Raw genomic sequence first — 22,738 nt, forward strand, 5'->3', positions numbered from 1 at the left:
AAGAAGAGGATGAAAAATGAAGTGGAAAAGAGGATGAAGGATAGAAGGATGAACATAAGTTTGCAACTCAAAGCAGGGAAGAAGAAGAATCATCAAGAGTGTCTCTAGAGCCTACAGAGAAAGAGGCAACAACTGCTCTAACTGCCCTAAGTAAACCTATCAAATCGAAGGGAAAGAGACAAAGACAAAAGCCACTTTACATTAGGACAAGAAAGAGCACCAGGATTAGACAAGGGAGACCTCAAACCCCTACCAAAACTCCAATTGTCATAGAGGAATCACCAAAACAACAAGAGAAAGTAGTCCCTCTAGGGAAAAAGGAAGGAGAAGGAACATCAAAACAAGCTTCTCCCAAGTCTCCAATCACCTATGTTAGGAGGCCTGTCACCAGGTCAGCCTCAATAAAAGGAAAAGGTCTCATATAGGAGACACAACCAGACCTACAAGAAGCAGAGACAATCCTACAGGAAACCCTGTCAAACCTACAGGAAACATAGAAAAGAGACTAGGAAGGAATTACTCAAGAAGAAATAGAGGAAGAGGCCCAGGAACTGAAGGAACCTAGCCCACAACCAAACCTCAGTTCCTACTATAGATTCATTGAAGGAGGTAGGGTGATACCATAAAAGTTTTCCATTCCTCTATTCTTTGAACTTGAAAAAGAGAGGGAAAGGACACACAGGTGGATGCAAATTGCTAAATCAAAAGGGGTAGAGGATGTAGGCCACATGGAAGAGAAATTACAGGAAATGGGCAGAGAACTAAGTAGCATGAGAGATAGAGAAGAAATAATGAAATCTTAGTTAGAGGCTAAGAATACATGGCTAAGGAAGCAGCTACAAGAAAAGGAAGGACAATTGGCAACTATGGCCAATTTATCCATGGAGGCAATCCAGTGTAGGATGCTAGCAAAGTCATATGCCTTATACCTCAAGGAACAATGGCTACAATTCTAGATAAAGATCCTATCGCAAAGAGGAACTATGTCTTTCCAAGACTACAAACAATTCATTGACCTCTCTAATCAAAGCACCCTAGATGATAGAGCAAAGATATCTGAGTTCTACCTACACAATTTAGATTTGACAGATTTAAATGTGTGGGACCCAAATCCAAATCTAGGGGACTTACAATTAATGGCCTTGGCATCTTGGATGTATCATGAGGAGGCCAGAGCTACAGAAATGAAAAAGATATTGGCAAAAGAAGAAGCAAAACCCCTTATGATAGGAGCAGAACAGTATAACCTAATGGTTGTCATCATCACTCACAATCTCATTGCAAATGATCCCAAGCTTGCAGCAAGATACCTTGCTGTACAAGGTCAGGCAGTCACTCATTTTGAAGAAATGCTAAGATTTCTAGGATATGGCAGCCAAAAAGCTTGCCAAAGGAGATGGAACACCTTACCTTATAGCCTACAAATTAGAGAATGTCATTCTCCTGACAGAATGAGGGAGGCACTAAATAGAACCCCAATGTATAAGCAAGCATTACAAAGACTCAAAGTCAATTGGATTGGCTTGAAGCTTAGTCCACCATTGCTTTTAGGTATGTTGGAAGGAAGAAAAGAAGAAGAAGAAAAAAAGCAGTGGGAGGAGATAAAGAAGAAGGTAGGGTTTTATTCACAGGAGGAGGAGACTACAGTAGAAGCATGGAATGTCAGGGAGGCCACCAAAGCAATGAAGGACATCGACATAGATTGAGTTTCTCAGAGGATGAGCAACACTTTCAGTAGGGGGTGATGATGAAGCTCATCAATGGGTAAAATATATGGACATTAATGCACCTCCAGCTTACTAAAATCAACTCTTCTCATAATTCTTTACATGTTTTAATTATATTTTGCTTAATGAGATGAGTAAAAGTAAGATGTCATGTCTAGTGGTCTAATGTGCATTGATTGCAAGTTTTAGGAGAAAATTGTGGCTAATTAGGGTGCAAGAACTCAAATGCGACACGCATGAGAGATTATAGGAGATAGAATATCCCTCCTTAAATCTTCACTCACTCAAAGATCCCTCAATCAAATCACACTAGCTCAGAGTTCCAAGCAACTGAGTCATGAGGATCATTAGCAGCCAAGCCAGTGACAGTTAAGAACCAGTTGATCTCAATATTGGGAGCCAAGCCTCCCTAGATTTAAGGAAGTTGTTGGCAAATTCAGCTGTATAAATAAAGAGGCCTAGAGCCTCATTATGATTCAGATTTTTTGTGCAAGATAGCTAAGCAGTTTTCGAGTTGAAGGATTGTGACCAAACACTTTTATGTATTTTTGATATGTTAATGAAAAGGAGCAAAATTCCCATGATCCAACATTGAGTTGACTCAAAGGGCTAAAGATCTTGGGTTAGGGCCCAACCCTAGCAGCAGAGGTTCCTCTTACTGTATATGTATGCTTAGGTTATCTCATAGTTAGTTGTTAAAATGATTTTGGTGTTATTAATTTGCAAGCATTGGTAGATTTGATTAGTTTGCTTCCATTTGTGAATAGCTCTAATAGTATAATTATAGAGATAAGAAAATATTCAAAAGAGGATGAAAACAAGTGTATCTTACCTCATTCCTCCCTTCCGGGACCATGGGTTGAGGAACAATTCTCATTCAGCCCAAAAACACAGAATTCTAGTTTCTTATGAAATTTAGGGTTTTTCTGCTATTAGGTCATCATCTTTCAGTTTTAGAAGATAGGTTGCAATTGACATTTCTGATATCATAGGTATTGCATTAAATTTCATGTTGATTTCATAATGGTTTCAAGCATTCCCATGTATGAACTTGGCAAATAAATGATGAAAATTCTGTTTTCTTCTATTTTAGTAAACCCTTCTTGTTTTGAGAAGAATTTATGGATAAATTCCAACAATGATGTATATGTTACAGGAGTTTCCACATTGCAGGAAGACCTCATATCATCAACCTTATCCAAACCATATCCATCCATGATCGCCAAAAGCCATTAAGTTCTCAATTTGAATTATCGTTTTACAAGGAAAATTTGCCATGCTTATTAAACAAATCCAACCATCGTAAAGTTTTGGTTGAGTTTTGAGTGAGTGCCTACCACTCCCTTGCCTTATTTCCTCCTTAATCACCTTCTCCAAGCTCCATCCCACCTTTCAAATCACTCCCTATGCTTTCGGCCTGTTCTTGTAGGAAAACATGGGATTTTGTAGGTGAACTAGGCTGTCATGTAGACATCCTGTAGGAAAACTTTTAGTGGCCTGTTTTGAGCCCGAATTGTGAAAAAAGCATCAGTAAAGCTAGGAGTAGACCCCTGCTTGCCTCCCAAGCCATATGAACCATTGAATTCATCTCCCTCCACACTTATCTCGCCTTCTATTCAACCAAGAAGGATTATCATTTACATTTTTACAAAAAGATAAAGAGAAAAAAAGTCTATATTTATTCATGCACACAGAAGTTAAGTGCTTGTTTAGATTAGACTTCATGCTTAGGCTAGTTAAGACTTCACATGTGTTAAATTAGATTTCTTTTGCAATAAAGGTATATTAACAATTAGCTAGATGAGTTATGTGTTTTGTAGGCATTTCTTTCAGTGTTTCATTACCGCAGTAAGTAGCATTTCAATTCTCTCAATTAGGGTAAAATTCTCCTCTCTAAATTGGTAATCAAACTTCTTCTAATCAATAGAAGGATGATTTGAGAAACCCTAGTGGTCTATGTAGGTTTTAACCCCGTACAGAAATTACTTGCATACGAATTCTAAAACACAGAAAATAAACAATGCAAGAGCATAACACATAAAACACATATACACAGAGATTTTCCCCTGGATCCCAAAACCGGGACTACCAGATTGATTTTTCATTATGTTCCTTTCAATGTTACAATACATATTTATACATGCCGAAGCATCCAATACCATGGACCGAAAACCATCGCGTCCAAAACCATGGACCGAAAACCATCGCATCCAAAAAACATGTGCGAAAATCATGCACAAAACCATAGGTGGGTCCGCCCAACCTAACATAGGGTCCAAAACCAAAATTTTCCAAGGCACTGCCCCAGACCCCATAAAGTGGGGTTATAGGTACCCCTCAAACCCCTTATGACCTCCCCCACTCTAGCCCCCAGTTAACTACGTGGGCTAGTTGTGGAAAGAATATAACACAACCCAACATTCTCGCACTTGTTGTTTTATTTCCACATGGGGCCACAGGAGAGCTTAGTCATTTATCCAGCCCTGCAACGCCCATTGTTTCTCTACACCAAGAGAAATTCTTAGAGCTCACAGATTTTGTCAATGCATCTGCAGTATTCTTCAAAGTGTCCACCTTTACCAGCGACACCTTTTTGTCTTCTATCATATCCCTCACAAAGTGATATTGAACATCAATGTGCTTTGTCTTTGAATGGTATGCAGGGTTCTTTGCCAAGAAAATTGCACTTTGGCTGTCACAGTCTATCCTTATAGCTTCCTGTACTAACCCCATACTTGAACACAATCTTTGCAACCAAACTGCTTGCTTGCATGAGTGGCTGCCATGTATTCTGCCTCTGTAGTTGATAGTGCCACTACAGATTGTTTCTTACTCATCCAACTAACTGAACCTCCAGATAGGTTAAACACATACCCACTTGTAGATCTTCTCTGATCCATATCTCTATCCGAGTCTGCATCAACAAAGCGACGAATATCCAACACTCTGTCCAATCTTGGTCTTCCTTGGTAGCACAAACCATAATCACTAGTGCCACACAAATACCTAAAAACTCGCTTCACTGCTGTCCAATGCTCCTTTCCTGGTTTTGACATAAACCTGCTCAATAATCCCACTACATGTGCAATGTCTGGTCTAGCACAAACCATTGCATACATCAGGCTACCAACTACACTTGCATATGGAACACGGGACATGTCCTCTTGCTCTTCTTGTGTCTTGGGGCACTGTTCAGCAGATAACCTCACACTTACATGAATAGGAACCTTCACCGGTTTACTATCCTGCATATTAAACCTCTGCAGTATTGTCTCGACAAAATTCCTCTAGTTTCACCAGAGCTTCCTCTTTTCCCGATCTCTTTTAATTTCCATTCCCAAAATATAGTTTGCAGCACCAAGATCTTTCATGTCGAATTTGGAGGACAATTGGGTCTTCAAATCCTGGATATTTTCTTTGTCATTTCCAACCAGAAACATATCATCCACATACAAGACCAGATAAATAACATGGTCACCAATTAATTTGAAATACACACAATGATCTGCTTTGCTTCTGGTGAAGCCAAGTCCCCGTATAAATGTATCAAATTTCTGATACCACATCCTTGGTGACTGTTTTAACCCATACATAGACTTCTTTAACTTGCATACTAGTTCTTTCTTACCCTTCACCGCAAATCCTTCAGGTTGCTTCATGTAGATTTCCTCTTCTAGATCCCCGTGAAGAAATGTTGTCTTCACATCCATCTGTTCTACCTCAAAATCAAAAGTAACAACGACAGATAAAAGTAATCTAATAGAAGTTACCTTGGAAACAGGAGAGAAAATATCACCAAAATCAATTCATGGCACTTGGGAATAACCTTTTGCTACCGATTGAGCTTTGTATTTCTACACTTTTCCTTCTGCATTTGTCTTCTTTTTGAATACCCATTTGCTGCCAATGGGTTTCCTTCCAACCGACAACTCCACTAGATCCCAAGCCTCATTTTTGTGTAAATATGCCATTTCATCAACCATGGCCTCTTTCCAGAGTTTTCCATCCTTTGAATCCACTGCTTCCTTCACAGTTCTGGGATCATCATCAGTAATAGACAAAGAAAAATTTGAACAGAAAGCAGATGGACTATACCTTTCTGGCTGCCTTCTTTCTCGAACTAATCTTTTCACAGCCGAAGTTTGTGGCTCTTCTTCTTCTGATTCCTCCTCTATTGTAGAGTCTGATTCTTCCTCCTTTTGCTCAAACTCTATCTTCATAGGTTCCTTTGATTGGACTTCATGTTTAATCACATCTTTCACCTCTCTGAACACCACATCTTGGCTGTACACAACCTTCCTTGTTACTGGGTTCCAAAGCTTATAACCCTTTAAACCATCCTTATACCCAATAAAGATGCACTTTTCAGATTTACTATCCAACTTGGTTCGCTTCTCCTTTGGAACATGTACATACGCATCACATCTAAATACCCTTAGATGTGAAAGAGAGGGTTTCTTACCAGTCCATACCTCTTGTGGAATCTTATCCTCCAACGCTGATGAAGGTGACCTGTTGACCAGGTAACATGCAGTATCCACCGCCTCTGCCCAGAATTCATGTCTTAACCCAACACCACTGAGCATACTTCTTGCCCTTTCCATCAACATCTTGTTCATTCTTTCTGCAACTCCATTTTGCTGAGGTGTATATGGAGTAGTCTTCTGCTGTGATATACCACACTTCTTACATAATTCTTCAAATTCGTTGCTACAAAACTCTCCACCATTACCTGTCCTCAGCACCTTTATCTTCTTCTCTGTCTGATTTTCCACGAGAGCCTTAAATTCTTTAAACCTATCTACGACTTTAGATTTCTTCTTAAGGAAATATATCCATGTATTCCTTGAGAAGTCATCTATAAATGATACATAGTACACAGAATTACCCAGTGATGGAACCTTCATAGGTCCAAACACATCACTGCGCACAAGCTCTAAAATCTGTTTCGCCCTCTTACTAACGGAGGGGAAACTCACTCGATTCTGCTTCCCATATACACAATTTTCATAGAAATCAAAATCCAGAGAGCTATTACTCATACCTTCCACCATACCTTTACCATGAAGTATTCGAAGGCCTTTCTCTCCAATATGTCCAAGCCTTTGATGCCACAACATGGTCTTCTCTACAGAGACCACTAGATTTTCTGCTCCACTTTTAGGAACCACATAACTGTTGCACCCGTCAACAACAATGCTACCTTGCAGCTTGTACAGAGTTCCAATCCAAACTCCCTGTATCAATACCAGTGCTCCCCAAACCATTTTGCAAGTATCCTTCTCGAACACTGTTTTTACACTTGCATCATCCAACTTGCTTACACAAATTAGATTTCTGGCCAATGCAGGAATATGCAGAACACCTGGAAGTGTTCTAACCCTTCCACCTTGCAACTTCAATTTTACTTTTCCACGACCAATGATTCTAGCCTTCCTGTCATCCCCCAAGAAGACATCACCACCATCATATTTCTCATACTCGTAGAACCACTCTCTATGGGGAGTGAAGTGAAAGGATGCACCTGAGTCAATCAACCATGCCTCATGATCTACGTGTGTACTTGAAGAAGCCAAGTACACATCCCCACCTTCATCTGAGGTGGTTTTTGCCTCTGCAGAAGGAGCATCATCAGATCCCTTTTCTTTGTTAGGAGCTTTAGATTTACAGTCCCTTTTGTAGTGCCCTTCCTTTCCGCATTTCCAGTACACCACCTTTACAGGTTTTCTTGGAGATTTAGATTAAACTCTAGATTTAGATCTCCTACTCGATGACTTATTTTTGTTTCTGTTCTGGGACCGTCCTCATACAGACAGGGCATCACCATTCTGGCTCTACACATTTTTCTATCTCATCTCCTCCGTCAGCAAGGATGAGACTATTTCATCAAACTGCAAGGTAGTTTCATTGCTACCTATTGCAATAACCAGACTATCCCACGAATCTGGTAGAGAACACAATAAACTGATGCACTTATCTTCATCTGAAATTTTAATATCAACGGATGCTAACTGACTTACCATAGTATTAAATGCATTCAAATGCTCTGTCATCAAGTCTACATCTTTCATCCTCAGGTTATACAGCTTTTTCCATAGGAATCGTTTATTCACCAGAGACTTATATTGGTACAAAGTCCCTAACTTGTCCCATAAAGCCTTCGTTGTAGCTTCCCTTGATACATTCAACAATACTGAATCTGAGACACACAATCGTATTGTGATCTTTGCCTTATGATCCAACTTCTTCCATTCTTCATCGGACACTCCGTTGCTTTAGTACCCGGATCTACCACGATCCACTGATCTTTATCCACCAACAAATCCTCCATCTTGAGTTTCCACAACTCAAAAGTCTGACCATTAAATTTCTCGATCTCTATCTTTCCACTGCTCGCCATCTTCTTTCACCAACAGAATAGATCTTGCAGATCTCCCACTGAACAGGGTCTACCACAGGCTCGAGTGAAACCCCTCAGCAACAAAGGCGTCCCCTTGAGGCCAAAACAACTCCGATACCAAATGTAGGTTTTAACCCCATAAAAAAATTACCTGCATAGGAATTCTAAAACATAGAAAATAAACAATGCAAGAGCATAACACATAAAACACATATACACAGAGATTTTCCCCTGGATCCCAAAACCGGGACTACCAGCTTGATTTTTCATTATGTTCCTTTCAATGTTACAATACATATTTATACATGCCAAAGAATCCAATACCATGGACCAAAAACCATCGCATCCAAAAAACATGTGCGAAAATCATGCACAAAACCATAGGTGGGTCCGCCCAACCTAACATAGGGTTCAAAACCAAAATTTTCGGGGCACTGCCTCGGACCCCATAAAGTGGGGTTATGGGTACCCCTCAATCCCCCTATGACCTCCCCCCCTCTAACCCCCGGTTAACTATGTGGGCTAGTCGTGGAAAGAATATAACACAACCCAACAGTCTATTGCCCGAGCTTAATAGTGACAAAGAGTGGACCCATTACATTTATTTATGTATACAACACTGTCACCTCCAAGTTTATACGAACCTCGGGTTGATGAAGTAAAGTTGGTAGCCACAGGAGTTGCAGCATCCTTGCTGCAATAATGGTGCTCATCACCTTCATATGAAATATGACATGATGAGAGGTCCATGACACAATCGACGTTGAGTATGATGTTTCTAGCATGAATAGCTATGAGTAGGTTGAAGAAGCTCCTTAGAGAGCTGTATGAGCATGATCTGGATATGACGTGGATACATTGCAATAATAAATCGTGGGATCCGATTGGTAGCGAATTGGAGACAAGCTTAGGCTTGTGGTTGGCACCTCCTTGAGAGGGAGGATTATTAGGGTATCCTTTTGTGATTTATATGATTATTTATGTTGTAACATGTTACTTGATTTGATGTCCTATATAAACAGATGACAACTACTGTTGATAGATTATGATTACTTGATACAAGTATGATGATATAAGTATGATGAGAGCAATGCTGATCGAGGACACTAATCCATACTCTTACCCACTGTTTAAAATCCCAGGGTATGGAATTGAGATAGAGGGCTCCTGGGGTTGAGGGAACTCTAGACAATAGGGTCCCACCCCTATTTTTTACCCATAGGTTGGAGTAGTAGATCACCCTATCTTGGTCTTTGCAGGGTATACCCCAGTTGGCATCATACCCACAAGCTGGGCTTGTTGGGATTATCCCTCTCTGACTAGCCAACAATTGAGGAGGCTTGGGGGCGTGAGATCCTTATCTTTGGTAAGTTGTGTATTTCACCCAATATAGGATTATGATGCAGGTGTCTACCACTAGAATATTCAGAGTCATTGATGGGAAGATCAATAGACAATAGGATGGATTGAGTAGTAGCTCCCCTATATCACCTATTGGTCGATATGGGTCATAGTAGTAGCTCCCCTATATCACTTATTGGTCGATATGGGTCGTATTATTAGCTCCCCCATGAGATTTCGAGTTGAGTAGAAGCTCCCCAATTTGATTCCAGGTTATGATGTGCTCCCTGATGATATTCTCTCCAATATTGATGCGAGTCGTAGATCTGACTCCTTGCAAATATTTTCAGGTAGTAGCTCAATGACATTTCCAAGTAGTAGCGTGATGACATATTTAAGGGTAGTAGCCCGATGACATTTCTGGGTAGTAGCCCGATCACATTTCTGGGTAGTAGTCTGATGCCATTTACAGGTAGTAGCCTGATGAGATATTTCCAAGTAGTAGCCCGATGACATTTCCAGGTAGTAGCCTGATGACATATTTTCGGGTAGCATCTCGTTGACAGACATTCCAAGTAGTAGCGAGTTGACTGATATTCCAGGGAGTAGCTGCTGACATATATTCTAGATAGTAGCTCGTTAACTGATATTCTTCGATATAGGTGGATATTGGTGGCCACTCTCCTATTTCGCATAGACCCTCCAATCAGTCTCATCTATTTCCTTGTTCATTTCAACATTTACTATTTCTAGTAGCTTTTCGGGTCATGAACTTCGAGAGTCGTTTTGACCCCCTAAACGATGTTTTTTCTGGAGTCCAGGACAAGTCAATAGCCATAGGCACGAACATGCAAATAAACTTGTAATACTCAGTGATACATTTCCAACAAGGTATCGTACGTGCCAAACAGAGATAATATGACCAAGTTACGACCCTCGGAATTTGGCTGCCCAACATACACCAACGGGGCCCACAAACTCTTGGTGTTACATCTCTTGGGGTTAGGGTTTTGGTTGTTTAGGGTTTTCTCATGTTTTCCAATAATAAATAGGTCCTTAAGCCTCATTGTAACATAATTTAGAGGCATGTAGCTGCCACATCTCTTCTAAGAGATAAGCTACCATCGCCCAAGCTATCTTATTCCCATTCTATTTTAAGCATATTTCAATATTTTTCTATTAATGAAATGAAGTATTTAACTGTTGCATCTCTGTGTTTATGATTGTATCTATAAGTTTTTGCGTTCCTACTTAAGTTCAGATCATTCTGGGTAGTATCCTGCTGACAAATATTTTGTGTAGTAGCCCGCTGATAGAGATTCCGGGTTGTAGCACGATGAATAGAGGGTGGTAGATTAACCTCCCCTCTAGTGGTAAATTATTTTTCTTCTAGATTTGAGAATATTCAGCATATGAGCAGGAACAATCGAGAAGAAGGAATTATCAAGAGATGTACATTGATGATTCAAGATGATGAGATACTTGAGATGGGATGTATGTCCTGTTGATCGATGGTCCGATATTGGTAGGTGGAATTCTCCCTATTTGAGAAGGAGTGTTAAAATATGAAACTACAATCAATTTCCACTTTGGAATACTCATTTGATGGAGATTATGATGACATCAAATTCCTCTTTCCAAGAGGACCAAAATCGACCTAAATATCACCTCATTTGGACAAGTGGAAATTAAGTTATGAATTATTTTATTCATACATATATTCTGGATTAGGTCGGCCCTATCCACATGTACCAATGGAAAGGTCAAGCTGACCCTCATGGGACCCTATAAATAGAAGATACGGTAAGCTCATTTGGACATACATCAAGCTCTCTTCTAATCTTCTATTTGGTCTTGGGTCGCACAGGTTTGACAGAGGAAGCTTGCTCAAGGGTTTGAAACTTCAGGATGAAGCTTGCATTGAACTAGGGTTTTTTGATTCAAAGTCGCTAGAACAGAACTGAGCATTTGGGTCCCTAGATGCTAGCACATAGTGGTCATGACAGTGACTTTGGGTCCTTGGACACTGGCACAGAGTCTTCATGAGAGCAACCTAGAGTCTGGGTTAGTTTGGTCCCCGGTCGCTCACACAAAATGGTATGGGAGTGACCGAGCTGCCATAGTCGCTATCATGTAGTTCACAGAGAGTGACCCAGTCTATCATAGTCGCTCACATAACTCCTCCTCCATACAACTAGGACTCCAAGATGAGATTTTAGTATTCCGAAGATTTCACTCAGTGACAAAAGTGTTCAGAAGCAGGCTACAGGCAGTGACAATACATTACAATTATCTAAATTAGAGTTTTGATGTTTAGATGCATTTCATGGATATTATAGTTTTTGTGAAGATATGGATCATTGTACTCTCTTTTTCTGAATCATTTGATGACAATCTATTAGAAGAATATTTGCAAGGGTTTTCCCCATAGTGGGTTTTTCCTTGGTCTCTGACCAATCCTGGTGTATCTATGTGTGAATTATTTTCTTTCATTATTCCTTTATGTTTCGCTGCACTGATGATGATGTTATTGTTGTTTCTACATAGTTTCACATGTTGATGAATAATGACGTAAATCTGAATAATGTTATGATGTTATGGGGTGAACTTAATGTATTAATGAACAAATTCAATTATCAAAGAAAAGAACAATATATCCCTATGAAAAAATAACATTGACAACGAAACCAAAAAGTGGCGGCCCTTAGTATTGCAATAACAATGTTGCAACTCCCAAGGCTCTCAACTTTAATTTTCAACCCAGGGTTCGTACAAAATTAAGAGGAGATGAAACTATATGTGCAATATGTACTATATCTTCCTTTCTATTGGCTTTTATGTATATGAAAATACTAAAATGAAATATAGATGTACAAAAACCATGTTGATTATTTTATGCTATAGGAAAAAAAAATTGTAGGAAATAACTTGCTGAAAGAATGAAAGCAAGAAAACCTAGGCTACTTGTAATAAAGGAAGGCACACTTTCACACTTCTACATTATCCAAAATTAAATGAAATCAAATTTATTCTATCTTGTAAGGAAAGGAAGCACACTGTTGAACTGAATGCTTGCAAAGATTATATCCTAATTTTCTAGAAATGAAGCAGTTTCTACAACAAACCAAATAAAGGCATCTACAAGGTCTCTCTACCTCCAAGTTCAATTCTTAGGGTTCCAAGAGAATTGTAATAAATTAAGGAATAAAAATAATGAGTTTCGTGCAAATTTGAGTGGGTTTAGGAAATAAGTTGCAAACTACTACATGAGTCCCTATTTTTCTGCAGGAGAGATTCAAGCAAGTAGGTGAACACACTAAATGCGAGGTTGGAGGGTTCACCTAGAAAAATGAAAACCTGTAGGGTTTCCTATAGCTGCAAAATAGGTTACAATGTAGGAAAGTGAATAGTGAACCATGAAAAACAAATAAACAACAATAAATGAAATGAACTAAATGCAAAGTGAAAATTCCATTTAAGTAGTGTAACCACTACAACTATCATCACCAAATGCTAAGGTAACCTGCAAGAAAAGATTTCTCCTGAAGCTATTGGATTAACCATGCATGAAAGTAATTTTCAAAAATAATTTGTAGGAATAAACAAACACATGCATAGAAATGATACAAGAGGGATATTGAGCACTTGGGGTGGTCCCTAACCCAAGGAAGTGTTGGCATTATGACATAGGTTTGGTGCTATGACACAGGTGTTGTCCTTGATGGAAACTCACTCAAATGATAGATCACAATTCAGGCTCTCAGAATGAAGGAAAAAGAGATATACGCAATTTACTCTTAACCAAGGCGCGCATACACACGGGTTAAACGATCAAAAGGTGCGTATACGTATGCACTCACTTTCATGCAAAGAAAAGCACATACGTATGGGAAAACTTATTTTTGGTCCATGGTATTTAATCCTTGGTATTTGGACCTATGGTTTTGAACCATGGTATCTTGTCTGAAGTGTTGAACCCAGGTATTTGGTCCAAGGTATTGATTCTTTAGGGTTTTGGACCATGGTATTGTGTAAGGCCTAAGACTATAAAAGGGGAAGGAGATCATTAGGCAAAGGCATTGACTCAAGCATTGAATATCTTATGAAGAGCTAGATCTGGAATACTAGTCATTGGGTTATGGTGCATAGCTAGATCTGAATCAAGGAGGAACCTGAGCGCAAGATGAAGGATAAGTACTATTGATGGGTCAAGATCTTAAGGCTTGAATAAGAGTATCTTTGATCTATTATTTTTGGTGCATGACTTGATCTATAAATCTGATAATCAGGGTATAACTGATGTTTGAATAAGTGAAAAGGATAAATTATCTTTTATAGATCTGTACGCAGGTTCAGCGAAGCAAAGGCACGTATACACGCTGGTTCTGTAATTCAAAATAGCGAGGTTGGCCTTAATTCAGAAGCGTATGCATGCAGGTTGTACACATTGAAGTAGCGTACGTTTCTTGAAATATGTTTTAGCTACTTCTGTTTATTGCTGCAGTGTTCTGGGTTTAGAATTGGTGTTTGGTTACTGTTATTGTTTTCTGGGTACAACATTCAGAGAAGTGACTATTTGATTCAGTTTTGTTTGGTGCAAAGGAGATATACTTGATGTTTGATTGATGTTATTCATGGATCCAGTCTGAAAATTTATGAAACGTGGTCCCTGAAAGAAAAGAGAAGGTTGTAGCCTTCTGTAGATCTGCACCTACGTACTAGTACCTCAGCTAGTACAAGAGCTAAAGGGGTTGTAGCTCCTTTCCAGGAGAAGCTGGAGAATGAGAGAAGGTTGTAGCCTTTTACAGGTAGCAGCCTGCGTACTGGTATAAGACTGCACCAGTACAGAATCATTGTAAAAAGAAGTTTCTAATTAAAAGAAGATAGAGACGAATTGCAGCAGGTGGTTTTCACCCACATTGGGTTTCCACCTTATATCTTGTGTTCTTATGTGTGACTGCCTGTTTTGGTTTACTGTTCCTGGTTACTCTTTATATGGTTTGATGCACAGATTAATGAACAACATCTAAAGAATATTTTAAATTACAAGTTTGCTGGTTATACACTAGTTTCCTTAACTGCAGTTGCGTACATACACAGTTTTTACTAACTGAAGTAGCGTATGAAAATCTGATTGTGAAATGAAAAATAATTGACCTGATAATACTGATTCACCCCCCCTCTTAGTATTATTTCCAACAATTGGTATCAGAGCAGGTCCTTCAGAAGAAGCTTGATCCCTTGAAGGAAGATCTATCATTATGATCAACTACGAAAAGGAGGCATCTATCAGGCCACCAATCTTTGATGGAAGCAACTTCGTCTATTGGAAGGTAAGAATCACAACCTATCTTCAATCTCTTGGTACAGAAGTTTGGGATATCGTGGAAATAGGATACACATTTCCATCAGCAACTCCTACAGATACGGCTGGTAAGAAGCAGTATGAAACAAATGCAAAGGCTGTCAATACTCTATTAGGGAGTTTATCTCAATCAGAATTCGTCAAGGTTATGCAGCTCAAAACCGCAAAAGAAATATGGGACAATATTTTTCTGAGCTATGAAGGAGATGATCAGGTAAAACGTGCAAAACTACAAACTCTCAGAATTCAATATGAAAATCTCATAATGCACAATGATGAAAGTGTGGCTAATTATTTCTTACATATAGATGAGATTGTTAATCGTATGAAAAACTTGGGTGAAGAGATAAAAGAAGTTACTTTGGTTGAAAAGGTTCTAAGATCTTTGTCTTCTAAGTTTGAATCAAAAGTTTCGGCCATAGAAGAAAAGCAGAATCTTCAGAGCATTACCATGTCACAACTGCACGGAATCCTAACTGCTTTCGAAATGAGAAAAGGGGGACCATCAGACATGAGAGAATCTGCATTCAAAGCCACAGGAAAAGGAGAATACAATGAGTCAGGACATATGTTAGAAATAGAGGAAGAATCAAACTTTGTCAAGAACCTTCAATGGGGTTCTGGAAGATTCAGAGGTAAGCTACCTTTTAAATGATTTACGTGTGGAAGAGTCAGTCACTATGCAACCAAGTGTCCTCATAAAGATAAGCTTGACAAAGGTAAGGAACCAGTTAGATGGAACAAAAAACAGAATGTAAGTAAGAAGAACTATTATACACATGAAGACAATGATGGATTTTCAAATAGTGATGAAGATGAACAAGGTAATGATTATAGACTTTTGATGGCTTTTGAAGATGATGATTTCTTGGATGCTATAGATGAAGAAGGTTTTTATGAAGAAATTTCTAAACTTAAAATTTGTTTAGAAAAAAAGAATATGATTATAGATACTCTGACATTCCAACTTGTTGAAAGGGAAAAACACAATGAAAAGTTAGAATGTGAAATTGTGGGAATTAGAAAAGATATTGAGAAAACAAAAGATCTTAATCTTGGATTTGCTAAAGGATCTGAAACTTTAGATGAGATTATCAAAGTGTAGCGTTCTCCTCTAATCAAGACAGGTCTTGGGTATACTGAAGAAGCATCTCAAGCATAGAAGCCATCTACCTCCAAAAGTTATCTTGAAGCAGCAACGAGAAGTGAAAGTTGACAATCGACATCGAAGGCACAATGTAGATCACCAGGTAAATCAGGGACAACTTACTTCAAGAATGAATAGAGATCACCAAGTAAATTGAGGGAAATCTACTCCAAGGATGAACAGAAGCTACAACCAACCGCAGGTAAATCATTCTCAATTTGCCTCAAGAACGAATGGCTATGGAAATTACAATCACCTGGACGGAAGGTTTGATAATCGCAGGAATTTCTTCAATGGCCAATGTTTCTCTTGTCATAACTTTGGACACAAAGTAGCTCAATGTGTTGCCTACAAGACCATCATGACAAGAGAAACATGAAATCAAAGGAGTGTGACTGGAATCATGAAAAGAACCTACAATAACTTTTCTGCTCTTGAAAATGAAATAGAATGTTCTATTTGTAATAACTTTGATCATGAAGATTCTGAATGCAGGAGTAGGTTTCGGAAAAAAACTCAGAAGGAGAAAGCTTCATTGAGTCCCAAAACATGGAGGAAGAAAGAACCGCAACCAAAAATATGTGGTATAGCCTTATATGCGGAAGGACAGGAAAATCAGTGGTACATCGACAGTGGTTGCTCAAAACATATGACAGGTGATAAAGAAAAACTTCAGTCATATAGTGCCTTTGAAAAGGAAAGAAAGGTCTCATTTGGAAATGACACCCCTGCATTCATAAAAGGTAAAGGAACTGTTATTTTGAAAGAAAAAGTCAAAGTTGGAAATGTTATGTATGTTGATGGCTTAAAACATAATCTATTGAGTGTCAGTCAAATGTGTGATCAAGGAAATGAGGTAATATTTCGATCAAATGGATGTATTGTTCGTGAGCTTGATATAGGAGAAACAATGATCAAAGGCATAAGAACTCCAAATAATTTATACATACTCAAGGGAGGACAACAACAATGCTATCTAAGCAAGAATGATGAACACTGGCTATGGCACAGAAGATTGGGGCATCTAAGCTTCTCTCAGATAAGGAAAGCATGTAAATATCAGGCGGTTCGTGATCTCCCTGACATCAGAATTCCAGACAATACAATATGCAAATCATGTCAGTTTGGTAAGAAAACCAGAACTAATTTCCCTGAGAAGGAAGGATCAGCTAGTAGGCCACTTGAACTTGTCCATACTGATGTATGTGGTCCATCTAGGAAGAGGTCACCTCGAGGAGAAGAATACTTCATATTGTTCATTGACGAATTTTCAAGGATGTGTTGGATAGGACTTCTGAAGCATAAAGACAAAGCTTTCGAAAAGTTCAAAGCATTCAAAGCTTTGGTTGAAAATGAATCAGATCACAGAATCAAATGCCTCAGGTCTGATCGAGGAGGGGAATTTACCTCGGATGAATTTTTTGATTTTTGTGAAGAACATGGAATAAGAAGGGAATTCTCTACTGCAAGGACTCCTCAGCAAAATGGAGTAGTGGAAAGGATGAACATAATGGTTCAAAAAATGGCTTGTGCTATGCTTGATGAGTCTGGAACTCTCACAACCTTCTGGGATGAAGCTGCATTTGCTGCTGTTACTATTCTCAACAAGACAAATGTTCGGGTAAACAACACTCAGACTCCTCATGAACTTTGGTATGGTAAGACTCCTATGGTAAAATACTTCAAAATTTTTGGAAGCAAATGTTATATCAAAAGGACTGATGAAAACCTTGGCAAGTTTGAACCTAGAGCAGATGAAGGCATTCTCCTTGGTTACTCTCCCCACAGCAAAGGATATAAGTGTTACAATAAAAGACTTGGAAAAATTGTTGAAAGTATTGATGTAGTGGTTGATGAAGAAGGAAATATTCCTAGGCAGGTAAAATCCAAAGATTTTGAAGATGATGAAGACTATCCTTCAACATCAAATCAGACTTATGATGAAGAAGAAACCCCTGAGGCACCAGAAGAACAGATAAGGGTAGAAGAAAAAACTCCATCCAGGTACGTTTAGAAGAATCATCCAGAAACTCAAATTTTGGGACAGAAAGAGGCTAGTGTACAAACAAGAAGAACTATTTCAGAAGCTTCAAGCTATTTAGCATTGCCTTTCCTCCACTAAACCACGAAATGTAAGTGAAGCATGCAAAGATGAATGCTGGGTCAAGGCCATGAATGAAGAACTTGAGCAGATTGAAAAGAATAACACTTGGGAGTTTGTTCCTAGACCAAATGATAAGAATGTCATAGGAACAAAATGGATATTCAAAAATAAGTTGAATGAAAATGGAGATGTTATTAGAAACAAGGCCAGACTTGTTTGTAAAGGGTATGCTCAATAAGAAGGTATAGACTTTGAAGAAAATTTTGCATCGGTTGCTAGACTTGAAGCCATAAGAATGTTCCTTGCTCTTTGTAGCTTTTAGAAGTTCAAAGTATTTCAAATGGACGTGAAATCTGCCTTTTTAAATGGAGACTTGGAAGAAGAAGTGTATATTGAGCAACCAGATGGATTCATCCTTGGAAATGATCCAAAACTTGTATGCAGACTTAAGAAGGCACTCTATGGTCTTAAACAGGCTCCAAGAGCTTGGTATTATCGTCTGGACAAATACCTCCATCAACAAGGTTTTTCAAAAGGATCAGTAGATAGCAATCTATATGTAAAAATTGATAATGATAAATTGCTAATACTTGTCGTGTATGTTGATGATATCATCTTTGGTAGCAATGAAGAAGCCATGAGTCAAAACTTTGCTTTGGTGATGCAGAAAGAATTCGAAATGTCCTTGCTTGGTGAGCTGACATATTTTCTTGGTTTAAAAGTCCAACAAAATAAAGACAGTATCTTTTTATCACAAACCAAGTACCTCAAGGAGATCTTGAAGAAATATGGCATGGAATATTCAAAACCAGTATGTACCCCTATGGTAACAGGATGCAGCCTCAGTGCAAATGATGATTCAACAACAGTACATCAACCAACCTATAGATCCATGATTGGTAGTCTGCTCTATCTGACAGGTACCCGACCAGACATCATGCATGCAGTGGGAATAGTTGGAAGATTCCAGGAAAATCCAAAAGAAGCACACCTTCAGGTAGTTAAAAGAATTTTCAAATATCTTCAAGGAACACAAAACTATGGCTTATGGTATCCTAGAGATACAGATCTCACACTTCATGCATATACAGATGCAGATTGGGCAGGAAGCGTGGATGACAGAAAAAGCACTAGTGGTGGTGCATTCTTTATGGGTTCCAGATTAGTATCTTGGTTCAGCAAGAAACAAAATTCAATTGCTTTATCTATAGCTGAAGCGAAATATGTGGTTGCTGCATCTTGCTGCAAACAAATCCTTTGGATGATGCAAATTTTGCAAGATTTTCAAATCACTTGTACTCCACCTATCTCCATTTTATGTGATAATACAAGCGCAATCAGCATTTCAAAAAATCCAGTCATGCATTCAAAGACCAAGCACATATCTATCAAATATCATTTTCTCTGAGAAAAGTGCTTGAACAAAAGGTCAAATTGGAGTATGTTCCCTGCAAGGAATAGGTTTCTGATATACTCACCAAACCACTGCCCAGGGAGACATTTGAACACCTCAGACAAAAGCTGGGAGTAGTTGATGCATCATCTTACTATTGAAACTTGTCTGTTTCAGAGAAAAGTGGTTGTACGTGAGTTTAATGAGGAGAATCCGCGTACATACGCCGTTTTATGTGGATACAGTCGTGTATATGTTGGTTTGAAGTCAAACAGTGGGCCAGGCTTAGGATGAAAAGAGTTTGATATGGGTCTGACAGAGACCATCTGGCACAGGTTCAAGGGGAGCAAATATTCTTCTAATAATGCATTTTTGGTATTATCTTAGAAGATCTTGGTTCAATTTCATAGTTGTTTTGGTTTTAGGTGCAACAGTGCAGAGGGAGAACATGGTTGCTGGTCTGAATGATGATTGACAGATGCTGCTGATGATAGTTGTTAATAACTATCATATTCTTGCTGAAAATATTTTGTCTCTATGTAATGTATTTCTTTTCTTATCAAGGTCATGTAACGACCTATTTTGGTTTCCCCACTATGCCTGGGATGGATAATATAATGTTCTTGTTTTATCTTGTGTAAACTTTTGGTGTATCCCCACTTGGTTGGGTGGATGAGTCAATCCCCACTTGGTTGGGAGATGGATGTATGTATAAGTCCTTGGTGGTAGGAAGGTCATTTATGATGTATAAAGTTATGTATCTTCTTGTAGAACATCTTCTTGCAGACTTTTCCTATAGTCAGGGGGAGCATGGACAACACAACAGAGCAGAGATTTCAGCATGAACTCAGGGGAGCATAACCCTTTGCACTTGATGACAAAGGGGAGAATGACTTTGAGTGACTTGGGTTGCTATCAAGTCCAAAGGGGGATATTGTTGGCATTATGACACAGGTTTGGCGCTATGACACAGGTGTTGTCCTTGATGGCAACTCACTCAAATGATAGATCACAGTTCAGGCTCTCAGAATGAAGGAAAAGATATACGCAATTTCCTCTTAACCAAGGCGTGTATCATGCGGGTTAAACGATCAAAAGGCATGCATACGTATGCATGCACTTTCATGCAAAGAAAAGCGCGTACGTATGGGAAAGCTTATTATTGGTCCATGGTATTTAATCCTTGGTATTTGGACCTATGGTTTTGAATAATGGTATCTCATTTGAAGTGTTGAACCTAGGTATTTGGTCCAAGGTAAGTCCTCTATGTCCACCATGTATACTGTGGTGAGTTAATCTCACCAAGTTCCTCTGGACTGCATGGAGAAAATCTCTCAATCTCAGCTACGACCCCTTCGTCATCTCTTCCACGATGCCCATGTCGAGAAATCTTTATGAAACCAGCTCAAGAAAAGATAGAAAAGATAGATCAACGCCTTAGAATTCAGCCTCTTCGAGGGGGCAACCTCCTTTACATTACATAAATGAACAATTCTTGGATGATTCAAATGACAAAACCTTCTTTCTATATATAGGAGTCTAATGAGTCACAATATAACCCAGCCGACCTAACAATAATAATATAAAGCCACAAAAATAACAATAGAGGGATTCTATGGGGCACAATAATAAAAATATGGGGGCAATAGGGGCACAACAATATTAATAAGGGGTATAACTACAATAGTAATGGGGTAATCACTAGTATTATAGGGACCCAACATGCCCCTCTTCTTCAAAAAAGTGCTGTCCTCAACGCTTGAGTAGTTCTGGATACTTCTGTATAAAATTCTCATCCTCCCATGTGGAATCTTCAGCGGATAAGTTCTTCCACTTGATAAGATACTCTGAAATTGATCGATTTCGTAGCTGTTGAGTTCTTGTTTCTGTGACTGCTTCCGGTTCCAATATAATTTTTCCTTCCTCGTCAAGTTCTGGCAATATTGTTTGAACTGGGAGCTTGTCGCCTATAACCTTCTTTAAACATGAAACATGGAAAACTGGGTGCAATCGAGAAGCTGCAGGAAGCTCCAATTTGTATGCCATAGTACCAATCTTTTGCAACACCTTGTACGGACCATAATACTTTGGTGATAATTTGTTATCCTTCTTAGCTTGCTTGAGGGACATTTGCTTATATGGTTGTAGCCGTAGGAATACCCAATCACCTACATCAAAATTTCTTTCACTGCGATGTTGATCTGCCTGTTGTTTCATTCTATTCTGTGCCAACACGAGGTTATCCTTTAAGAGTTGGAGGACTTGTTGATGATGTTCGATGTGATGTTCCACTGCTTGAACCTTAGAATTTTTCTCTTAAATATGATGTGATGGATGGTGGTTGATACCCATAAAGTGCCATAAATGGGGTAATTTTTGTTGCTGTATGGAAGGAAGTGTTATACCACCATTCAGCGAGAGGCAACCATTTGACCCATTGTGTCTGTTATCAGATACAAAGCAATGAAGATATCCTTCCAAACATTTGTTTACTATCTCAGTTTTCCCATCAGATTGAGGATGATAAGATGAGCTATGAGCTAACTGAGTACCAAGACAAGAAAATAATTCTGTCCAAAATTTCCAGTGAAAATGGGATCTCTGTCACTTACAATAATCTTTGGGTTTCCATGTAGCTTTTGAATTGTTTCCATAAATGCAGTAGAAACTGTACTGGCTTTAAATGGATGTGATAATGCACAAAAGTGTGCATACTTGGTAAGTCTGTCAACTATCACCATGATGACACTCTTTCCCTCAGACTTGGGTAACCCTGTGATAAAATCCATTGAAACCTCCTCCCAACGTTGGCTTGGAATGGATAAAAGGTTGTAATAGACCCGGTGTCTTAATTGTTCACAACTTTATTTTGTTGGCAAACCAAACATTCCGCCACAAACTTTTGAATATTTGATTTAAGGCCATCCAAGAAAATTCCTTCTTAACCCTGTGGTAAGTTTTTAAAAATCCTGAGTGCCCTCCTAAGGGAGAAGTGTGCAATTCCATAAGAATCTTTTGTTTTAGCTGGGAATTCTTACAGAGGTATAAGCAATCTTTGTACCATAACGAATCATTTTGCCAGCTAAATGTATCAGATGTACTAGAATCTTGTTGTAACCTTCGAATAAGTGCCCACACTTCTTCGTCATTCTTCCATTCCTCCCTTGCTTCGTTTATCCAATCTGGTTGGATAATAGAAATGGCACACAAAACAATGCTTCCACATCCTCATCCTTTCTTGAGAGTGCATCTGCCTCCACC

Source organism: Pinus tabuliformis, chromosome Q (genome assembly GCF_031772625.1).
Source record: "Pinus tabuliformis cultivar Carrire ecotype Pingquan chromosome Q, CPIR1, whole genome shotgun sequence".
Taxonomy (NCBI): Eukaryota; Viridiplantae; Streptophyta; class Pinopsida; order Pinales; family Pinaceae; genus Pinus; species Pinus tabuliformis.